Source organism: Ostrinia furnacalis, unplaced genomic scaffold (assembly GCF_004193835.3).
Source record: "Ostrinia furnacalis isolate ACB-3 unplaced genomic scaffold, ASM419383v2 OfSCF4140, whole genome shotgun sequence".
NCBI lineage: Eukaryota > Metazoa > Arthropoda > Insecta > Lepidoptera > Crambidae > Ostrinia > Ostrinia furnacalis.
In genome coordinates, this window is record NW_021134379.1 from 115,500 (window position 1) to 137,479 (window position 21,980).

General features: G+C 38.3%; 1 protein-coding gene across 1 annotated transcript in view; it reads left to right on the forward strand.

The window, feature by feature from the left end:
• LOC114358891 (probable cationic amino acid transporter) overlaps nucleotides 1-21,980 on the forward strand; it is a 142,672-nt gene that overhangs the window by 31,190 nt on the left and 89,502 nt on the right. The gene's annotated exons all lie outside the window — the stretch shown is intronic.

The window sequence follows — 21,980 nt, forward strand, 5'->3', positions numbered from 1 at the left end:
CGTGCAATGCAAATCCATACTAATATTTATAAATGGGAAAAAGTAACTCTGTCTGTCTCTCTTTCACGTCAAAACTACTGAACCGATTTGAATGAAATTTGGTACACAGTAAACACTCTGTAGCCTGAGAAAGGACATACGCTACTTTTTATTGCAAAAAAGGGGTTGTAAGGGGTTGAAAAGAGGGATGAAAGGTTTATGAAAGTACTCGCTTTCACGTCAAAACTACTGAACCGATTTGAATGAAATTTGCTAATCTTCATCGTTAGCACAAAATTATAGCATTTTTAAAGTCACGCTCATATGATTACAGTACCACCGGTAACAGTGTTAACTATCCATTGCCTGTCATGTCGAAATCAAAATCAAAATCAAAATCAAAAATATTTATTCAGTTTAGACCACAAGTGGCACTTATGTCGTCTCGTTCTATCGCAAAGAATCACCATTTGATGAGAGCGAGAGCAAAAACGGAAATGGATAGTTAACAGTGTGGCCGTGTGTACCTACAGTGTCTCTATGAAATTATTTTGTATTGACTAAGTTCCATAAATATTTGCATTATCCATTTATGTAGGTATATTGACAGTAGAGGGAAACACGGGTGGAATACAAATCTTGGAAATGGTGCGGGTCTCTCGTGTCTATTTCTGATTTATTGTTTGTAAATGTGGAATTTCGTTAGCGGCTGACTGGGTGAAATTGCCTTTTAATTTTGTCTCTTATATTCTCTATTTTACTCTGATAACAATAATAGAGTAAAACCGAGAAACTTAGAAAATACAAATGCGATAAATTTTTAATTTAATAAATAAATGGTACTGTTTAAAAATAAACGTTATGAGGGCTTCGTACCCAAAGGGTGTTAATGACATTCTATATTATACTTTCTTGCTGTCTGTCTGCCATGTCTGGGTTGTAATCACATGAACTGTAAATTTTTAAATAATGTTTATTTCTAAGCCGGTATAAAAATTTAAAATTAATTTAAAAAAAGGGTTCCATACAAGAAACGTATATTTTTGACGATTATTTGTTTCTATAATCGATTTAAGAAAGTTTATAGACTAAATAAGGGTTCCTTGTCAGGACTACGGAACCCTAAAAATGGGACTAACCCTTGTACCAGGGGCTAAAAGTTTAGGACTTATACGATACGAGTGCGACTCGCACGTGTCTTATTTACATACTTTGTCACGTTGAATCTGTTTTCTTCAAATGTATGTCAAATCCTGAGTGAGCACGTGCATCATATAAACTCTGTGTTCACACAGAACTAAGTCTGGGTTGCAACATCTTACTTTAAAACTTTGTCAAACGACAAAAATCTGTCAAAATCCATACAAAAAACACCGGTTATCGTTATAGTTACGGTCAAAGTTTGGTGGTGCAACTCAGCCTAAGTGTTCCCTAGAATATCTAGACGTACAATGTACATGATACGCTGCTGTGGTTCTTGCTTTTGGCTCACAGTTGGTTAACGTGCATGTACTCGTAGACTCGGAATATCGAGTTCCTACCTCCCACGTAATATCTAAGAAGCTTAGCAGCAGCAAGATGCAATAATTATGCATAATATCTTGTTTATATGAAGTACATATTAAGCAACTTATCTTGTTTATATGAAACTAGCTTTCCGCCCGCGGCTTCGCCCGCGTGGAATTTTGTCTGTCACAGAAAAACTTTATCGCGCGCGTCCCTGTTTCAAAAACCGGGATAAAAACTATCCTATGTTCTTTCCCGGGACTTAAACTATCTCTATGCCAAATTTCATCAAAATCGGTTGCGAGGTTTAAGCGGGAAAGCGTAACAGACAGACAGACAGACAGACAGACAGAGTTACTTTCTCATTTATAATATTAGTTGGGATAGATATTATTGCTCTAGTAGTATCAGCTTATAAAAAAATGCGATATCTAAATATAACTCAAAGAAAGAAAGAAAGAAAGAAACATTTATTGCCATGGACATCACAGAAGACAAAAGATGTAAATAATAGAAAAAAAAAGTAAATAAGACATAGGTGACATAAAACATACAATGAAAGTGAAAGTAAAACTGAGCAGTGCCACCCTGTCGCACAGCGATGTCCATCGCAATGGGACCCCACTCAGCATATGCCATGGCCCCCGGTGAGGGAGGCCACGACGCTGGTTTTCAGTGTGCCCCAAAGGTGACTGACTGACTGACTGACTGACATAGTGATCTATCAACGCACAGCCCAAACCACTGAACGGATCGGGCTGAAATTTGGCATGCAGGTAGATGTTATGACGTAGGCATCCGCTAAGAAAGTATTTTACGAAACTCTACCCCTAAGGGAGTAAAACGGGATCCGCGCGTACGAAGTCGCAGGCGGCCGCTTGTACGAGTATATAGGTATTTACTTTAATAGGAATTCCGAAACTTTTCGTTCGGAGAATTTGAACCCTATTGATAGTGGGTGATCCTTTAAAATTAATCTACTGAATATAAACTTCCCACTTAACGCTTTTATGAATGGTCCGTCGTGCCTTCCATTCAAACTATTATGGATTTCTAAAAACGATCCAACTAAAGCCTAGAACCAAAGCCGGATTATAGTCGAAACGTTTCGTCCTGTGAACACAAACCTTGCTTGGAGTACGTCCGTAGTATCTAAGTCTATTATGATCCCGCGGACCGTGTGAAATTTATTGTGGCTCGAACGCCTCTGTCAATACAGTGATAGGGCTAGCGATAATTTAAGGCGATTTTATTATGTCAATTTTATCGACAAAAATGCCCCCATATATGGGCCTACCCTTCTCTTGTAATGGAAGGGGAGCGGGCTTTTTTAAAATTATTTTTTATGTGACTTTCTCCAACTCCAACCCGCCTACCAAGCGTGGAGATTATGGCAAAACTGGAGGCTCATCCAGCAGTGGACTGTAAAGAGCTGTTGATGATGATGATGAAGCCCTTCCCATTCCAAGAGGGTAGTCCCACATATGGGGGAATTTTTGTCGATAAAATTGCACAACATCGCCTTAAATTATATTATCGCTAGCCCTATCCCAAACACACTATAGAAGGTGGGACCAGCACTCGCTTGGAAGAACCGAGAGCGTGATATGGATGATTTCTAGGTAGGTTAGTATTAGATTTAGCACATCTAACGATAATCCTGGATTGTGTGACTGCTTACCGTTTACTACTTTAAGATATAGTATGTGAATAATAATGGAGGTAAAGGAGGTCTTGCTCTACTTCTGAGAAATAAGTCAACTTGAGTACCTTAACATACGTTTACTTACTCGTATGTACGAAACAACAATATTTCATCTTATTTAGACACTCTAAATAAGATGAAATATTGTTCACTGTTCAGTTACTTGGTTAACATTGTGTAGCAACCGTTGCGTTACGGACTACGAAGCTACGATGTCTAGGTTTGCTACTACGCGTCGTAGCAAACTACGAGATTTCATTTATTTTAATACTTTGGTTCACGCTTTTTTTAAACGTTTTTTTAAGGTATAATAAGTTAACCTATAATAAGTTGAGTATTTTTGAACAAAATTAGTATTTCTTTAATTAACAGTAATGAGCAAATACGAGTGAAACTAAACATTACCTAAACCTTAAAACTACATAATTACCAAGTGCAACACGCTTGTTTATACAAAACTAATAACTGCAATTTTGCAGTGTTTTAAAAAGCCAGCGTCTGAAGCCCTCATCGTGTATGGCTATAAATAAACTAGCGGCCGCCCGCGACTTCGTACGCGTGGGTCCCGTTTTACCCCCTTAGGGCGAAGCCACACGGTGCGGTGCCGCACCGCAAACATTTTGCCGCATCACTGTACACAATATCGTGCTATGCGGCGCCGCAACGGCACCGTCTCGCTCAATCAAAGTGCGGGGTGTACCTGCGGTGCGGCGCGGCGCCGGAACGCACCGTATGGCATATCATTGATTTTTTTAGGCAGGACGCCGCAGCGGCACCGCTCCGGCGCCGCGCCGCGACCGCACTGCACCGTGTCGCTTCTCCCTTGTGGGTTCAATTTTGCAAAAACCCGTCTTAGTGAGCAACTACTTTCAAAAAGGAACTCATATCTAAAATTTGAGACTCCTAGCACTTGCAGTTTCTGAGGTTTCGTGATGAGTGAGTGAGTCAGTGACCTTTCGCTTTTATATAAGATATATATGTTACGGTTAATGTGATAAATTGAAAATTATTAATAATAACCGGTTATTATGAATAATTACCGACAGTCGCGGTAAAAGTGATAAATTAATCACATTTAACTGTGATTATTTAATAATTCAACCTTAGTACTAACAAATTTCATACAAGAGAACAACATCTTGTGTACGTGCTCGTGTACAGCCAAACTTTTGAACGTTTTGATATCATATATAATTTGGCATAATGAGTTTGGAATGTTTCTTGCATAATATTACTTTTCCATGATGCCTATAACATAATGTTTTGATTTAAAGTGAAAAATAGGTTAAGGTGCGGCGGGGGTGGCCCTTGGGCCACCCCTAAGCCGCCTATTTAGTTTTATACACACATAAATGACCTCATATTAATCACATTTACCAAATCATGCGGTAATTATTCGTAATAACCGGCGATTATTCATAATTTTCACATTTATCACTTTGACCGTAACATATATATAGATATACTCGTATGTTCGTTTATTTGTGGCGAGAAACCCCAGCCTGTTGGCAAGTTCCGCGTCTGGTTTAACTCACGAGGCTTTATTGCCACGTACCCACATTCTACGTTTGTAACAAATTACGAGAAGTGTTTTTGCCCACTTCTGTTTTGTGATTCTCACGCAGTTTTGATTTTGGCAAGTTTGCAATTAACTTTTACTAGGAGTGGCAATTAAATAAATATTGATGATATTGTTTAATAAACATGTCAAAATATAGACCAGCAATATTGTACTGAGAAGTAAAAACATATTTGTTTATTAGAACAATTAACTTCGTGAATCACATCTTTGAAGTCGTACAGACGAATTGAGAACGTACTCATTTGAAGTCAGTTAAAAATAGCTTTTTTGTAAGTAGAATAGAATAGAATACCTTTATTCAGCATAATTATAACATTTAGGTATTTACTTTGCTATGTTTATTTGAATGACTACGTAGTTTCAAGGGTCGATCTGAAATATGCTAACTATGTCCAAACATGGCAAATGCTTAAAAGATGCAAGCAGATGTTCAGTATTCGGGTGAGCATACTCACAGTTTAATTCAATCACACTTGGAGAGATGCCACGACCCACGCTTACAGGAGCATAGATAAGTTAGCTCAACAGAGGTGGTGGTACTTTAGATGAAGGAATTACGAATAGTAGTAAGTAGTACTACACTCTAGGCCAGTGTAGTAACTACTAGAATAAGAGCAAATAAAATAGTGTAGGCACAAAAAAAGCAATTAAAATTATTCAGCTCTTACTAACGCCCGTATTCAAAAACTATGCAGCAAATCGAACGCACAGCGTTGAAAAGAGCTCTGTGATTGGTTCGTGTGTCACCCTGTGCGTCCACGCGCACTGTGTGACCTCATAGTTGGCTTGGGCTCCATAAGTCTAGCGAACAACGAGGAAGTAGCTATCGAATTGGCAGTCTGATACTGTAATTTGGACTATTGTTGCCTTTATTATCGTTCTCATTAATTAATCAAGACTCAAAATATGGTAATATTTGACTTAAGTAAGTTTAACTTTTAACGGCGCAGGACCGGTCTTTGTGGAAATCCTTGGGGGAGGCCTTTGTCCAGCAGTGGACGTCTTTCGGCTGAAACGAACGAACGAACGAACGAAGTTTACCTATTCCTTGGAAGTTATGCTATCTTTAGAAATATTTCCGATATTTCTAAAGATAGCCTTCTTACGGGATCTCTGTGGTATATTTCTCTGCCTGTGGTTCGTTCTGGTTAATTTTCCCGCGGCGTTCAATTCCAGGACGTATAAATTAAATCCATTATGTTCTACGAGACGCGTATCGATGGGCGACACTTGTTTAACGCGATAATTTCTTGATGGAAAGGTATTGGAAATTTCAGCATCGAATAATTTGTTATGTTTTACACAGTCTCGTTCGTTCGTTCGTTTCAGCCGAAAGACGTCCACTGCTGGACAAAGGCCTCCCCCAAGGATTTCCACAAAGACCGGTCCTGCGCCGCTTGCATCCAGGTACTTCCCGCGACACAGTCTAATTTGCATCAACATAATATCGGTTTTAGAAGTTTTGTTTACTGGATACAATTTTATTTTAATTGTCTAGAGAACAATATTGTCTGAACAAACTTCAAGAGGATTTAAAACACTACTACATATAATAAAAAATGTAACGGTTAATTATATGTAAAAATTATTAAATTTGACTATAGCTTTAGTTTATACTACGATAACAACTACGAAAGACTACGAGCTACGAGGTAGAAAGACTACGACGCGGCGATGTGACTGCAAAAGCTACGACCGCGAAGTTTGATTCAGTACGAGTACCAAATTGATCTTCCGACATTTCTGCACAGTATCAAATACTCTTACGTCCGTATTTACAAACATTACTGTGAGGTTGCACTGTGCGCGTGGTCGCACAGGGTGACACACGAACCAATCACAGAGCTCTATTCAACGTTGTGCGTTCGATTTGCTGCTTCAATTAAGCAAGTATCGTTTGTGAATACGGAAATACTTAGAAAAATACTACGTAAAAGTGTCACTTTAATTGTTCACATTTTTTGTAGGATTTCACATTAATGACAAACAGAAAAGGTTCTTTAAAATACGAAGAGAACGACATTTGGCCGCTTCTAAAATGACAAATACCAACCTACATTCTGAAATAAAACGAATTGTATACTTTCAAAACAATACTTTACCGTAGTATTTTTAAAGACCAGCGATGCGGGAGGAAATCGCTCGGATCATAGCCATGTTGTATTATTGATGCTCTGTCTGCAGCTGGGAAGAATTTCACAAGTCACTGAAATTCTTTGTTCAAATACCTACAAACATTTATTTTATTCCGTGTGAAATCTATGTCACGGCATGTACGAGTAAGTACCTACCATAATATTGCAAAGCGAGTTTTGTGATCTAGTTACACTCCTTTATTACTTAAGGTGTTTAAATAAATCTGTCAAAATAGATCATTGGACCAAGGATTCAAATTCTGGGTTTGAATCTAAAAAAATTATAAAAAATAATTTTGTGGAAATATTGTTAGGCTTCAAGGCAGCTATAATACCTAACAAGAGAACTTCAAAGTTATAAGCCCCAAAAAAGTGTAAGTTATGTAGTAGCAGAACGGCCATTCAACCATAACTTGCTGTCCTTGAGTTTGAGTTCGCCTTAATTCTCCACGAAATAAGAGTGAAGTGACTTTCTACTGCTAAATACTACATTCCTGTTACGGTTTATTTTACTTCATGAAGGTTTTTAGCCACTTTTTTGCCCATTACTTACTACATCTTATAATTTGCGGTCGATGTAAATAATAAGTCAGTGAAAATATAATTATACTAGCTTTCAGCTCAATACTCATTCTTATGTAGGAGTAAGAAAAGTTGTCACCTCTACTGATGCGGTCGATTCAAAGAAAAGGCGAGAATTATTCATTTCTTTTGCATGGTTTGTGCCTTTTTTACTAAGGCTGGGTTGCACCATCTTACTTTAACTTTGACAAACGTCAAAAATCTGTTGAACTCCATACAAGAAGCACCGGTTATCTTCATAGTTAGGTGGTGCAACTCAGCCTTAGGTTTTAGATGTCTTTATCCACGCTGTCTTCGCTTTGGTGCCCAGAATTCCGGTTTCTGGAATCACGACGTTTCCCTACGTGCTGTACGTGATTCTAAAAGGGCATGTGCCAGATAATGTACTGTCTACAGTACATAAGACTGTTGTAAAATAGCACCTATTAGGACTGCATTAGATGCCATTGTTAAGCTTCATGTGCGTCCGTGATGTTTTAACGTGCGCTTGTTTATTATGTCGTTCCAAACATAGTGGTGGACCATTCTCGTACAAAAGTGCAATGAGAACAAACTAAGGTATACATGTGCGATCTTCCTCTGTTTGCTTCTGGTAAATTAGAGACTTAACCCTTAAGTAACATCCTTATTTTTGGTTACACATTGAACACCCTGGGGTAAAAAATTACCCCAAACGGAAATTGGAAAGTTTTATGTAAATATTTAAAATCAATTCAATTTCTGATTTAATTGTATTAGCGGGCTCACTATATTATACGGTTGTTTTAAAAAAAACGTCTATCTAGCGTAAAAAACATTTTAAATAAATTATAACAAAAAGCAAAGACAACTAATAGTCTCCACAATTGTCTTCTAGAAAAATCTTGGAAAGTTATTGTGGCAACCAAAAACTTACACTAATCGGATATCGAATAAATGCTTTGTACACATTTTAAACTCAAAGTTAAATAAAAGGAAAATTTCTGGATTTATAACAAAGCAAAATAAAAAAAACTTGATTTTTTATAAAATTATGAAGAAAATATTTTTATTTTTATTTTATTCCTAATAATTATTTTCAAAACACATGAAACACACTGAAATATTACATAATTATCACTTTCGAGCTCTATTTCTATGGCAAATTTATGAATGCTCTGTTCTAAGGGGATGTCTTCAAAGTTCGAAAAGTATCATGTAAATGAAGCTCTATTTATCTTTCTGCATTCTCGAGACAACGTGCTACTTGATCGTCATATAAATATTTATTAATTTTCTTTAAATATTATAAAAACCTGATGATAACATGTCAGGTGATGATAAATTAAAGCATGCGTAACTAACACCCTGGGGTAAATTTCTACCCCACCTACCTGTAAAAGCCAAACGGATGATTTTTCTCGTATCACGCGTTTACGAGCTTAAAGCACACGCTCTGCATTGAGAATACACAAAACAACAATGCACTAGCTTCGCTTGAAAAAAAGATATGTCAATTTTTATGCGCCTGGGGTAAAAAATTACCCCACGGTGTTACTTGAGGGTTAACGTCCTGCAGTGGACACTAAATGATGATGACTGATGATGATGATGAATTGCACATTGAATTGAACTAGCGACCGCCCGCGACTTCGTACGCGTGGACCCGTTTTACCCCCTTAAGGGTTGAATTTTGCAAAATCTCGTCTTAGTGAGCACCTACGTCCTAAAAGGAACCCCCATGCAAAATTTGAGACTCCTAGCACTTGTAGTTTCTGAGATTTCGTGATGAGTGAGTGAGTCAGTCAGTGACCTTTCGCTCTTATAGATATATCTAGATTAGAGAGCTATAGGTAATCCCAATTACTTATTGGAAACCACGTTGGAAAAGCCGCGGGCAGGCGTAGTATGATATAAACTAGTAAAAACAAAAACAGAGCCTCGCACTAAATCCTGCAATCTGAAGCATAAGCGGATTGTTTGAGTAACACAGTTTTTTTACTGTTTTTCAAACATCGCTGAACCATGGTCGGCCTTGTTTGTAAATCTATTTCGGCAGCAAAATATTTGGATCAAATAACGACCAACTGTTTTGTTTTTTAACGGTCCCTGGTCCCTGTGGGGCATTTTAATGATTTGTATGTGAATACTGTAGGTAATGTTTAGATTAAAAAATAATTAAGTAAGTCAACAGAATGGAATACTAACCTGAAAAAGGAACTTACGAGTAAGATGTAAATATAGCCAATAATAGCTCAGAAAAGCGAAAAGTATGCTACTTGATCCTTTTGTACCTACCTGTAACAAGAAATTCTATCAGGAAAGCTGTACAGCAGTGTTAATTACCTGTTCAAACTTGTTGTGACATTTCTGACAGCTTAAATTAGTTCATCCCGCGGCATAGTGGAGGAGTTATCCGCTTACCTTGCCGCGGTGTTAATATCATTGGTGCTATATTATGTAAGCATAGCTCCAAGGTATCCAAGATTAGAGGCTGTTGTACTGAACAACCGTGATCACAGTTATTAAGCATTTACATGGACTTTTTGTCAGAATGCAGCGTAATATACATGTTCTATTTTTTGTAAAGAGATATAGAACTTTAGTTGTATCCATGTGCCACTATTTTGATTTTTTCTTCTGGTTTTTACACGGTTAAATTGGCATAAATTAATGGATAGCTGAATATGAATGAGTACACAATAAGATGGATTATTAACCATTATGTGTACACGAACTTGCATGAAATAAAACAAAAGAGTGCAGCATTGCTTTAAGTTTTCTTACGAAAAAGATTGAATTGAATTGATCTTTGTATTGAAAATACTTAGTGGGGATATACACTCGACGTCAAATAAACCGCACCTTCCGCGACAATAACTTTAATTAAAGATTTTCTTCTGACACAATCATGATGCCTCAACAATATTGGTGTTATTTAAAAGCCCCATAAATAAATTTAAAGAAAAACACATTTAATTTTATTATAAACAATTAACAGGTACCATAATTGTGACTTGAAAAAGGCTTTACTTTGGGCTCACCTCTGGGACTAATTAGACCCATTTTTGTGTTTATAAAACCAAATAATGATCTCACGTGTCCTCTTTAACAGATGGATAGCGATCGATTCTAATTTAACAGTATTATAGCCATCAAATTTGCCTCGTAACTATCCGTCGCTTTAAGAAGATACTCTGCATCCGTCTAAAGTCACATTTTTGGGGTGTTTAATGAAATGAAGTTTAGAACTAGGCTTTCAAATGGCAATATACACTCGCGAGCAAAAGTATGGAATCACTTACATGAAGTTGTTTCCACGCGGTCTTGTGTACTAACGAATTTGTTAGTAACAAAAAAAGTAGCACCATTTTAAAGATTAAACTTTTAACTTTAAATTGATACCAAACTCATTTTAATCACACCGGTATTTAAAAAGATATCCCGGCTGATGTGAAGAAGTAAGAAAAAAGGCATTACCAACTGTTTGATACGTCGCGAGTTGCGGCCTATTTACCCCCCATAAAAGCACGTGTTTACGGATTTTTGCGTTCACACGTTGATCCATACACATCTCGGCTTCTTTTGACACTTTACCTGGGATTCTACACCTACAGAAGCAGCACAAATCATTGCACTGTTGCAAGAAGGGCTCAGCCAGCGGGCTGTCGCACGTCAGCTCCACATAAGCCAGTCCTGGGTTTCGAAAGTTTTAAGACGCTTTTGGGAGACTGGTGGCTTTATCCCGAGACCAAGTTCTGAACAGCGCCGGTGCACATCGCAGAGGGATGACCGTTTTTTCATTCCGATGAATGCAGACTGTTTTTGCAGTGCAGCAGTCGAAGAGGTCGGGTCTATAGACGGCCTGGGGAGCGATTTGTGCAGTGCTGGTTCGCTAAAACATTGGCTTATGGGGGTGGCTTGCTCGACTTCCCATCGAGATGTGTAGGAGCAAATTGAAAGCGTGCTTATCGGTGACCTGCCGTCAGTTTCAAGCCTGTGGCAGGCCTTTTTGGAGTCAAATTATATTGTTTATATCTTAGACAAACTGTCCACTTGCTAACAGCTATCCTACGAACATTTCTGAGCTCTTGCTGGACGTCGATACCAGTCAAATGACGATTTCGTAGAGAAGTTGACATGAAAAAACGGTTTTCCCTCTGCGATGTGCACCGGCAATGTTCAGAACTTGGTCTCGTGATAAAGCCACCAGTCTCCCGAAAGCGTCTTAAAACTTTCGAAACCCAGGACTGGCTTATGTGGAGCTGACGTGCGACAGCCCGCTGGCTGAGCCCTTCTTGCAATAGTGCAACGATTTGTGCTGCTTCTGAAGGTGTAGAATCCCAGGTAAAGTGTCAAAAGAAGCGGAGATGTGTATGGATCAACGTGTGAAAGCAAAAATCCAAAAACACGTGCTTTTATGGGGGGTAAATAGGCCGCAACTCGCGACGTATCAAACAGTTGATACATGTCTTTTTCCTTACTTCTTCACATTAGCCGGGATATCTTTTTAAATACTGGTGTGATTTAAATGAATTTGGTATCAATTTAAAGCTAAAAGTTTAATCTTTAAAATGGTGCTACTTTTTTTGTTACTAACAAATTGGTTAGTACACAAGATCGCGTGGAAACAACTTCATGTAAGTGATTCCATACTTTTGCTCGCAAGTGTATTATGTAGATGGGAAATGGGGATACATACTCGTACGTTTGAAAGTGCTTGTCGCAGGACGTACGATTTATTTGATGTTGAGTGTAATAATATCATTATTTGTATTTTATACCCAACTTGAAATATCTTTTACTTATCACTGGCTAAATGTGCAAACAGCACAAAGCCACATGGCAAAAAAAAGCCGAATAAGGATGATGGGATGCGATGAGTATGGGTGGTATGGGTTTGACTATTTAAAGGTATGTTACGAGTATGCTTCGAAAAATAACTGGGCACCGAGACGCATAACTGAATTTGTGAGTTTACGTTAGGTGTGCTCGCTAGCGACTGCGTTAAAAAATGACATTTAATTGTATGACATATTGTGCAGCGCCCCTAGCGGCTACTTTCAAGAAACAAAATCTTCATAGAGATTTTTGACGTACTCGCTAGCGAGCACACCTAACGTAAACTCATGGTAGGTACACTGTTGAGCGGATAGCGAACTTTTTTGAAACTGGACGAGCTTAAAGCTACTGAAAGAGAAACGAATAACTGGTGTGCATTGTTGATGCACTTTTTAAAAATAACACGGTTTGTGTGTCAGAATATTATGCTAGTTTTTATCATATAGTATTATGGGTGTAATGCTTGGAGTGTACAACAAAGTAACTACATAGTTAATAAGAGCTGGGATATTTATGCAGCAGAATGCTTTCAAGTACTGATGACACCTTTCAATTACAATTTTCTGACACTCGATATAAAAAAAACATTACAAAACTTACTACACAATGTTTTGCTTATGAGAGTACATTGTATGGTAAATAAAATAAATACGAGTATAAAGTTATGATTAAGGTTAAGGTTATTAGGTACCTAAGTAATAAGTTGAATAGGTATATATGATATTTTATACAAGTATAATCCAATTTTATGACTGTCACATCTACCACGAAAGAAAGAAATAAAGAAAAATATTTAATTGACAACTTGACTTACTTGACTTATGGTCCTATGACCCCTAGATGGGGCAGAGGGCGTCCACAACAGTCCTCCATCTCGTCCGGTCTTGAGCTTCTCGCTTGATCTCGCTCTAGGTCCTGCCGATCTTCTTCGCCTCGTCCGCTACAGTGCGCCGCCAAGTTTGCCTGGGTTGACAACTTATAAAAGTACAAAAACAACGGAGAGAAAAAGAGAAAAAAAATGTTGCCAAAGAGGTCACCCACTCCAAGTGCCAAGACACTGGTTTTCAGTGGGTACCTTGTGAGGTAGGTACTTGTAATTGAAAAAATATTCCTAAGATACACACATAACTTAGTTCAAACGAGACCTTTAAGTAAACGAGGCATGAATGAAACCCAAGTGCTAATCGCATTAAACTTAGCTGACAGTTTTAATGAGTTTGTTTCGCAGCCTCCTTCGAACTACCGGCTCGGTCTAAACATAGGAAGATAGTTCAAGACTAACTCCACAATGCGAGCAACCTTCGATGCAATATCGAAGTTATCAGACCCATATTGTAGAGTTCCTTGTGAACTAATACTGAAAATAGTACTCGTATTTACATATAGAGATAGTAACTATAAATAGACAGGTATAATGTTAAACATAAATAAAATATGATTTGGGTAAGCTGTTCAAAATTTAACACCTCGCTTTCTAATTTGAATTATTGGCTTGAGCGTGCTCATTACTGCCCACCTTCTAATCACGATTCGCGTCTAAACGCCTAGATCATGAATCCATCTCTCATGCACAAAACTTGAACCCATATAGACTAACAAAAATCATTAAAAAAGATGAAACCACTAACAGCTTCCACAAAATATTATAAATTCATTCATTACATAGTCAGCCAACTCAAAGAATTTAACAAATCATTAACACTAAATAGCCTGGAAAGATAAACACTGCTTTACGGAGAAGTGATTTTTTTACTTCAATAAAAAAGAATAAAGTATGAACTTTTCATAAATTAAATACCTACATTATTGTGTTAAACCAATCGGATATTTATGTTAAAAAATCTAATACGCAAGTTAATAAATGTATATTCATTTATCAAACTGTCATAATTACTGAGTAGGTGTTTTACAAAATTCACAATTATTTTTGTTTCTTTACATTTTCGTAACATCTAAGGAAGTTTTCTACAGTTTTATGGTTGCCAGACAAACCGATAATTGTTGAGTTGGTATATTTACGTATTTAAGTAACAAGACGTCTAGAAAGTTTCAAATAAAAGTCAAGTTTGATATATTTTTAGACACGAACCGAACCCGTGCAATTTTTGAATGCATACTATTTTGTAACTTTGAGCAAACATTTTTGTGACTTCAGAGTTTGAGAAATTACTAAACAAGACGACAGTCTTCTACAAATAGTTGTGTAAAATTCAAATGTAAAATGTTCAATTAACATACCACCTGCGTTCCGATTCCGAACTAAATAAATGTTATTAGGGCCGTTGTACTCATGTATCTACAAAAGACGGGATTTTGCAAAATTCAACTCTTGTAGGGGTAAAACTGGATACACGCGTACGAAGTCGCGGGCGACCGCTAGTTGCTTATACATTTAATTCTCCAAAGCGATTATACACACCTCCGTCTTGTTCTTGGAAACGTTTACCCAATACCTATACAGTTATACACCTAAGTAATCGTTTGATAAACTTAGTGTCGGAGTTTCTAGGGATTGAACTTGCACAACGATCAACACTATCAAAGATCCGATTGATGTTTCAGTTGAGTTTCACTGAAACGTGGGAGTTTCAGATGCAGTTTTCCTTTGGCTAAAATAACCAATATCTAACCTATATACCTACATAGGAAATTGATAGCGTGTTTGGATGAACTGTGTAATATTTCCTAAAAAGGTGCCTACCTAAAGTATTCTCATTTCGATTGTTGGATTCACGTATATGTCTAAATCAATGTATCTTTAAAGAAAAGGAAAAGGAGCTGAAAATTATTATTACAGTATCGATCACGACTGAGAAATATCAATAAGCATCAATTTGGAAAATCACGAACATGGTATGATTAACAATAGATCATTAAGAGTACTTAAGCGTGAACAATTTTCCATTCATCAAAGCAAATGTAAGGCTGCGAATGAACTCTGGGAGTTCCATTCTCGACCTTACATACAAAAAGGCGTTATTTGTTCAAGTGTAAATCGAAAGATTCTTTGTTCGTTAGGAAACGGGAAAAACGTATTTCTATCTCCAATAAATAGGCCTTAGGATACAGCTTTATGTTACGTTCTGAATCTGGAATGGCACGGGAATTCTTTCTTGTTTTTTGTATTCCATATTTTACAATTGTGCGTCAGTTTTAAACCCAATAAGATATGGTAATATTAGGTGAAAATTTTCGGAGGAATGTAAAAAACCTTTTTTTTTCACATTTGTGCATCGTTTAGGATAAGAAATAAAATAATACTGTTATAGACTACTCTCTCAAAAATGTATACCTACACGAATGTTATTTTAATACGAGTGTCAAAAATAACATGCGAAATGGCAGGGATTTTACTAATACAATATTTATGAGGCAAAGTTCATTCAATTTAGATACCTGCTTTTGTTGATATTAGAGATGAAGTATAAATACCTTATTGCGAAAAGTTTTATAAATCAAGACCGCCTGTACTTGACCGGGTAAACAATAGCAAATACATAGATAGACCACTTATTCCCGTAACTTCAATATTGGTTCTTACCTACAGGGACATTTACTAGATTGTGGGCGGACATATTACGTGGGCGCGCGCTTACAATGGACTTATTTATCCAACTGAACTGCTAAAAGCTTCAGCCAAACCAACGCGTGCATAGGTACGGTCGAATCGGCAATGGCGATCACTGTGCGTGCATAGGCCAATGACAGGACGCGATGGCTGAAGCTAAAGTGATAAATAAATCAAACGTTACTAAGTACTACTAAGTACACATTCCGATTGTGACCACATCGGAACCCACCCTGCTTTCTGTTTGGGGCTTGTTCGGCATTTTTTAAACTTCGTACGCGTGAGTATAGTTTGAATAATATTTTCCGTGTTTGCATCATTTTTCTTTACTGCTCCGCCCTAGCCTCCCTCGATAAATGGACACAAAAATATTTTTTCAAATCAGACCAGTAGTTCTCTCAGACTAACGCGTTCAAGCAAACAAACTCTTCAGCTTTATAATATTGGAATATTATTATCGAAGTAACAGAAATCAATTTGACACGGAGCAACCTTATAATAAAGTATCAGCTCGAATTTCAATTATCCTTTATCATCATCAACGTAGGTATAGATGCAAGCATAGACAATGGACCAGATGAGTACCTACCTCGTTAACAGCATAAAGAGCTACTCCATTGTAAAGACGACAGCATGTCAAGCTGAACACTGACATCAATGACATTGAAATAAGTGCCACTTTCCAGCCAAAATGTATAGCTTTATTTGCTGTACTGTCCCTATTGTGTGTGCAGGCAGGCCTGTTCATCTCCGCGAGTTTACATCGAAAACAAAACACGCACGATGGCCCACCTACAGGATACTATTCCACAAGGCCTCACATACGAGCGAACATTGACTCACGCACGCGTATTCCTGTGTATGATGGAAGAAAATAAAGAAAATGGTGTACTAAATACTGTGCAGTATTTAACTGCCTAAATAATAATAAAAACACAGAATGTACCTACTTTTTTAAGTTGCCTCAAGACACTGAGAGGTAAATAAGTAGTTAATATTATTCATGATAATTCATGCTAAATCATGTATTTCCTCCGCCATTTTCCGCAGTTTGGCACCTCACGTCACATCATTTTACTGAAGTCAGCCCTATAGCTTCGGCGCAGTGCCGATCACTGACGTTTGTCAACAAAATGGTGGTTGACTCTTGAGACAGGCTAAATCTATACTAATATCTATACTTCTAAACTTCTATACTTCTATACTAATATTATAAAGCTGAAGTTGTGGAACATGACGCTCAACCACCATAAGGAGTTAAAACATTCAATTTACATTTTTATTTCTTTTTTTTTTTTTGAAGGGACGCGCGCTGATAGCTTGAGGAGCTTTTCCAGCTTCACCGGGCAGAGTGGCGAGTACAGAAGGTACTCTAGCCGTTTGGCGATCGTCGGTGCGCGTGCCGACGAGGCCGAGTGTGGGCTTCGCGAAGCGAAGCCCAGGCTCGTCCGCGTCGGTCGCAGACCGACGTTCGCGATCGGGCCGTATCGAGCGCATAAGGCGCCCGATCAGTGGCGAACCCAACAAGAGGGTTGCCCACCGCGGTGTTGGACCAAAGTCCAGCCTACGGCGGGCTCACTCTAGTGGGCCCGATCGAGGGGACTACGGACGCGGCCTGAGGGCGCCACGGTAGGCTCGGACCTCGGCTCAGGCCGTGTCCGGGGGACGGATAGGGGAGAACCGGCCCGGTACATGTCTGTACCGTCCGAAATGGAAAGCAGGGCCTCGTACTCGCCGGCGAGTACGGTGTAACGAGCTACTGTGTTGTGGAGTAGTTGGCGTGCTTAAGGCAGTGATGTCTGTGTTCAGAAATTCGGTAATAGGATCGTCCGGGTCGTCTAGGACATGCCTAGGTCGTCGGTATTGGGCAGCGACATCTTTCTGGGGTGTATACGTGGCGGCGCTAACGATAAGAGGGTTCTTGTGGTTGATCGCTTTATCAAAGTAGCGGCGAGAGGCTTCTTTCATAAAGTGATCAATCGATGGGATCTCGAAATCTCTATGGAGATTCGTATTACGCACGAACCACGGGGCATCCGCGGCTCGGCGTAAGAATTTGTTTTGGAGGGTCTGGAATTTCTTAAGGTCTGTGCAGGAAGTGTGAGCAAACACCGGACTGGCGTAAGTCAACACTGGACGGATGCAGGTTTTGTAAATTGTCAACTTATTTCTAAGTGACAATTTACTTTTCCTTCCAACTAGGTGGTAGAGTCGGTGGATGTAGTGGTTTGCACGGCTCAAGACGCGTCTGAGGTGCGGAGCGAACGTTAATCTCTGGTCGAGGGTGACACCTAAGTATTTGGCCTCACTTTTCCAAGGAATAGTTTGGTCAAATAAGGTGAGATGGGTGGGGACATTAGGACGAGTGCGAACCGGAGGACGTTTCGCAGACAAAGCCCTAGAAAAGTACACTGCTGCACTTTTTTCGGGATTTACCTCGATACGCCACTTCCTGAACCATTCGCCTAATTGTGTGACTGCGCGTTGGAGCGCCAAGATGACGTAATTCCGATTACGTCCGGACTTGTAGAGTGCGGTGTCGTCCGCAAAGCGAAGCCGTGAAACGTATCATTAGTCCTAATTAGGAACTAAATATTACATTTATAGAACTGTTCATAATATTTAAAATTTAGTCATTATAGATATTTTATGTAATTGAATAATTCACTGTGTTTAAACGAGCAAATCAAAGTCTAAATTAGTGACCGCCATCTATCGACGTGCTTTTGACGGTCGTTAACATTCATGAGAGCGAAGCCGTGAAAAGTATCATTAAAATTTTATGTAATTGAATCATTCACTGTGTTTAAACGATCAAATAGTATTCAAACATTTAGATAATAACGTTAAAAACCATTTAAAAATCCTATGAGAACTTTTTCGACTTCTACACGGACGAAGTCGCGGGCAAAAGCTATTTGTAAAATCATCATCATCATCATCATCATCATCATTTCAGCCATAGGACGTCCACTGCTGAACATAGGCCTTTGTAAAATAATTAGACTAAATGATTAAAAGTGCCTACCCAAAGTCATTAGTCCACGCGGACGAAGTCGCGGGCACAGCTAGTTACACTATATTATTAATGACATTGAGCATATATTTTTTTAAATACCTTCGCGAAGTAAAACTTCTGTACGTAGTACTTATTATTATTCTGTGGTGCAGGTTCGGCGCATCCTACCCACGCGAACACCTGCAACAATACGCCACTGTAATAACTTATTAATATTAAGCTGGTACGTGATTAATCCCCATTGTGGAACGCCAGCAAGCATGATATTGGCCTAAGTCAAATTTCCCATTACAGCGAAGCCAAATTGTGGAACTGGTTCGCTTGCGGGTAATGGAGGCCACAACAATCGACGCTTATCTTAATTGCTGGAATTGAATACATTTTACCGATACCTACATTGTAGATACTTGGTTTCGATGTATCGATACCAGAAATATTCAAAGGAAGATTGTTGTATTCACACGCATATACTTTCATCGATACAAAGAGCAGAGAACACAGGTTTCTTTACTTGTCAGACCTTTAATTTAACTTTTACTGAACTGTTTGGGAAATCCTCAACGCTACGTAAGGGTCACGTCTACCTTCACGAATGTAAAGACTGTCCTCTTAGATTGTAAATTTAACGGGAAGAAAAGGGTTTTTTGTTTGAGTAACTAAAGAAATATCACTTAAATTGAGTATTGATTAGCGTTGAGGCGTCGACGAGGTGTCACTCGATGGCAGGCCCGATAACGTCCCGCCACTTCACGGGAACGAGGTCGGAGCTAAACCAACTAACCCAATAAAAATATTACTTTTTCCTAACTTAGGTTGGGTTGCACCATCTTACTTTAACTTTGACAATCGTCAAAAATCTGTCAAACTCCATACAAAATACACCGGTTATCGATAAAGTTAGGTGGTGCAACTCAGCCTTAGATTAGGTACTTTTCAAAGTCAATTTGTCGCCCAGTTAACATACCTACTACGTTCGCGTAACTTTAATTTCGGTAAAGACTGATACAGCCTCGAGACTTGAGTCTTGTCACCCTTTGAAAAGTATGGAGTCAGAGAATTTTGTTCATTTCATCATCAAGTATGTATAAAATAAGTTTCTAACATAACTTAAATTGATAATGGTTCTTACTCATGTAATAAAATATTTAGGGTTAATTTTAGCATAGTATAGCTATGAAAGAAATGCTTTTAAAGGAAAATTTATTCATTATTGTGCAAATTAATAAATAATTTAGAGTTAATATTTGGTAACTAAATTAAAGTGTGGGAAATTCGAACAGATTTCACGTAGCGCTCTTTACAAACTCAACAAACGGACTCCATTAATTAAATCTCATTAATTATTTCCACTGAGTACAAATAAATGTTAATTGGTGCTGAACATTTCTGGAAACCGCACCATAGTGAAAACACTTTAAATAAAATGGTTTTAACTACAAAAACATCGGTTTCCAACAATAATTTTAATGACGGTCTTTCGTTGTCAATTAATAGTAATTTGAAATGTCCATGCCAATTAATTCCAATTATACAGTATAAATGGATATATTTTTAATTTTCAAGAATGAAATGTTAAAAAAACTTGTAACTACGGTTACATATTTGGGACATCTGAAAATACCCACCTACAATAAAATCACTTTGCGTTCCATATTTGCACATCTACGCGTCTGTCACAAACACTTCTCTCAAAGATTTATCAAACGAAAGTAGAGTTTCCTTAAGTGAATGCTTTCCTGGATGTGTTATAATGTAAGCCTTTTTACGACTATAACAATAAAGATACTAACTGAAACGTAAATGACGATCATTTATGAATATTTTTTTTAATAATAAAACAGGCATGTTCTTGTTAAAAAATAGCAGTAAATTATGCGTGTGGTAACATTATTTACGAGTATTATATCAGGCTCTATTCTTTACACAGACGACCTTAGAGGTAGTTTGTGTAAGAAAACAGCCTATTATTGCGATATTGTAGCAGCATAATATTTTAGAGCAATTAACATTCATGCAGTCAATAAACCGATGGTCAAGTTAACGAATGAACAGTATTTAACCACGTCTATTTAAAACAGTGGTTAGTGAGAGGTTAACAATAAAACAACAATTTCAATTTACCTGTCCGTTGCTGACTCGGGCTGAAGTACGAGTATTTGCAAGTAACAAAGCAGCACTTTTAACGCAAACGTGTCCCTGTGGTACTCGTAAAGTTGCCATGCAACTAGTAATACACGACTGATTCAGTGACTCCCAAACTTTTCTAAATCTAGGACCATGACATAATAAGAAAAATAAATATTAATCATCATCATCATCATCATCACCTCAGCCATAGGTCCAATGCTGAACATAGGCCTCCCCCAATGCTTTCCATGTTACCCGGTAGTGGCGTGCGTCCAGCGCTTTCCTGCTACCTTTATGATGTCGTCGGTCCACCTTGTCCACCTTAGCCCGACGAATTAGCAAGCTGAAGTGGCAATGGGCAGAGCACATAGTACGCAGAACTGACGGACGATGGGGCAGCAAGGTTCTGGAGTGGAGGCCGCGTACCGGAAAACGCAGCGTGAGACATCCACCCACAAATAAATATTAATCCACCTAAAATAACACAATCCATGACCTACAATATATTACTCTAACTTATTTTTAGATAAATCTCCCAAAAAACATAAAGCTCATTTTATTTTTGCAAGACTTTTAGAAAGAACTTTTACACGTCCCTGTATTAACCCTACCACTGCTTCGGGACAATAAATGGGCCGGTGCTGAGATGAAGCAGCGTAAGAAACCTCTTAAACGTTTGAGCAGATTTATTATCCTAATCAACTTTAAATCTTCTCACCTACGAGTTCAGTGATCCACGGACTTACTCGGATATTATTATTCAAAGGCGGGCGACTCTCGGCGCTGTATCGCCCGCGCAATTTCAAATCGTTACGGGCCATATTTATTAATACGCCCGTATTTACAAACATTACTATGAGGTCTCACAATGCGCGTGGATGCACAGGGTCATACACGAACCAATCACAGAGCTATTTTCAACGCTGTACGTTCGATTTGCTACTTCACTTAAGCAGCATCGTTTGTGAACACGGGTG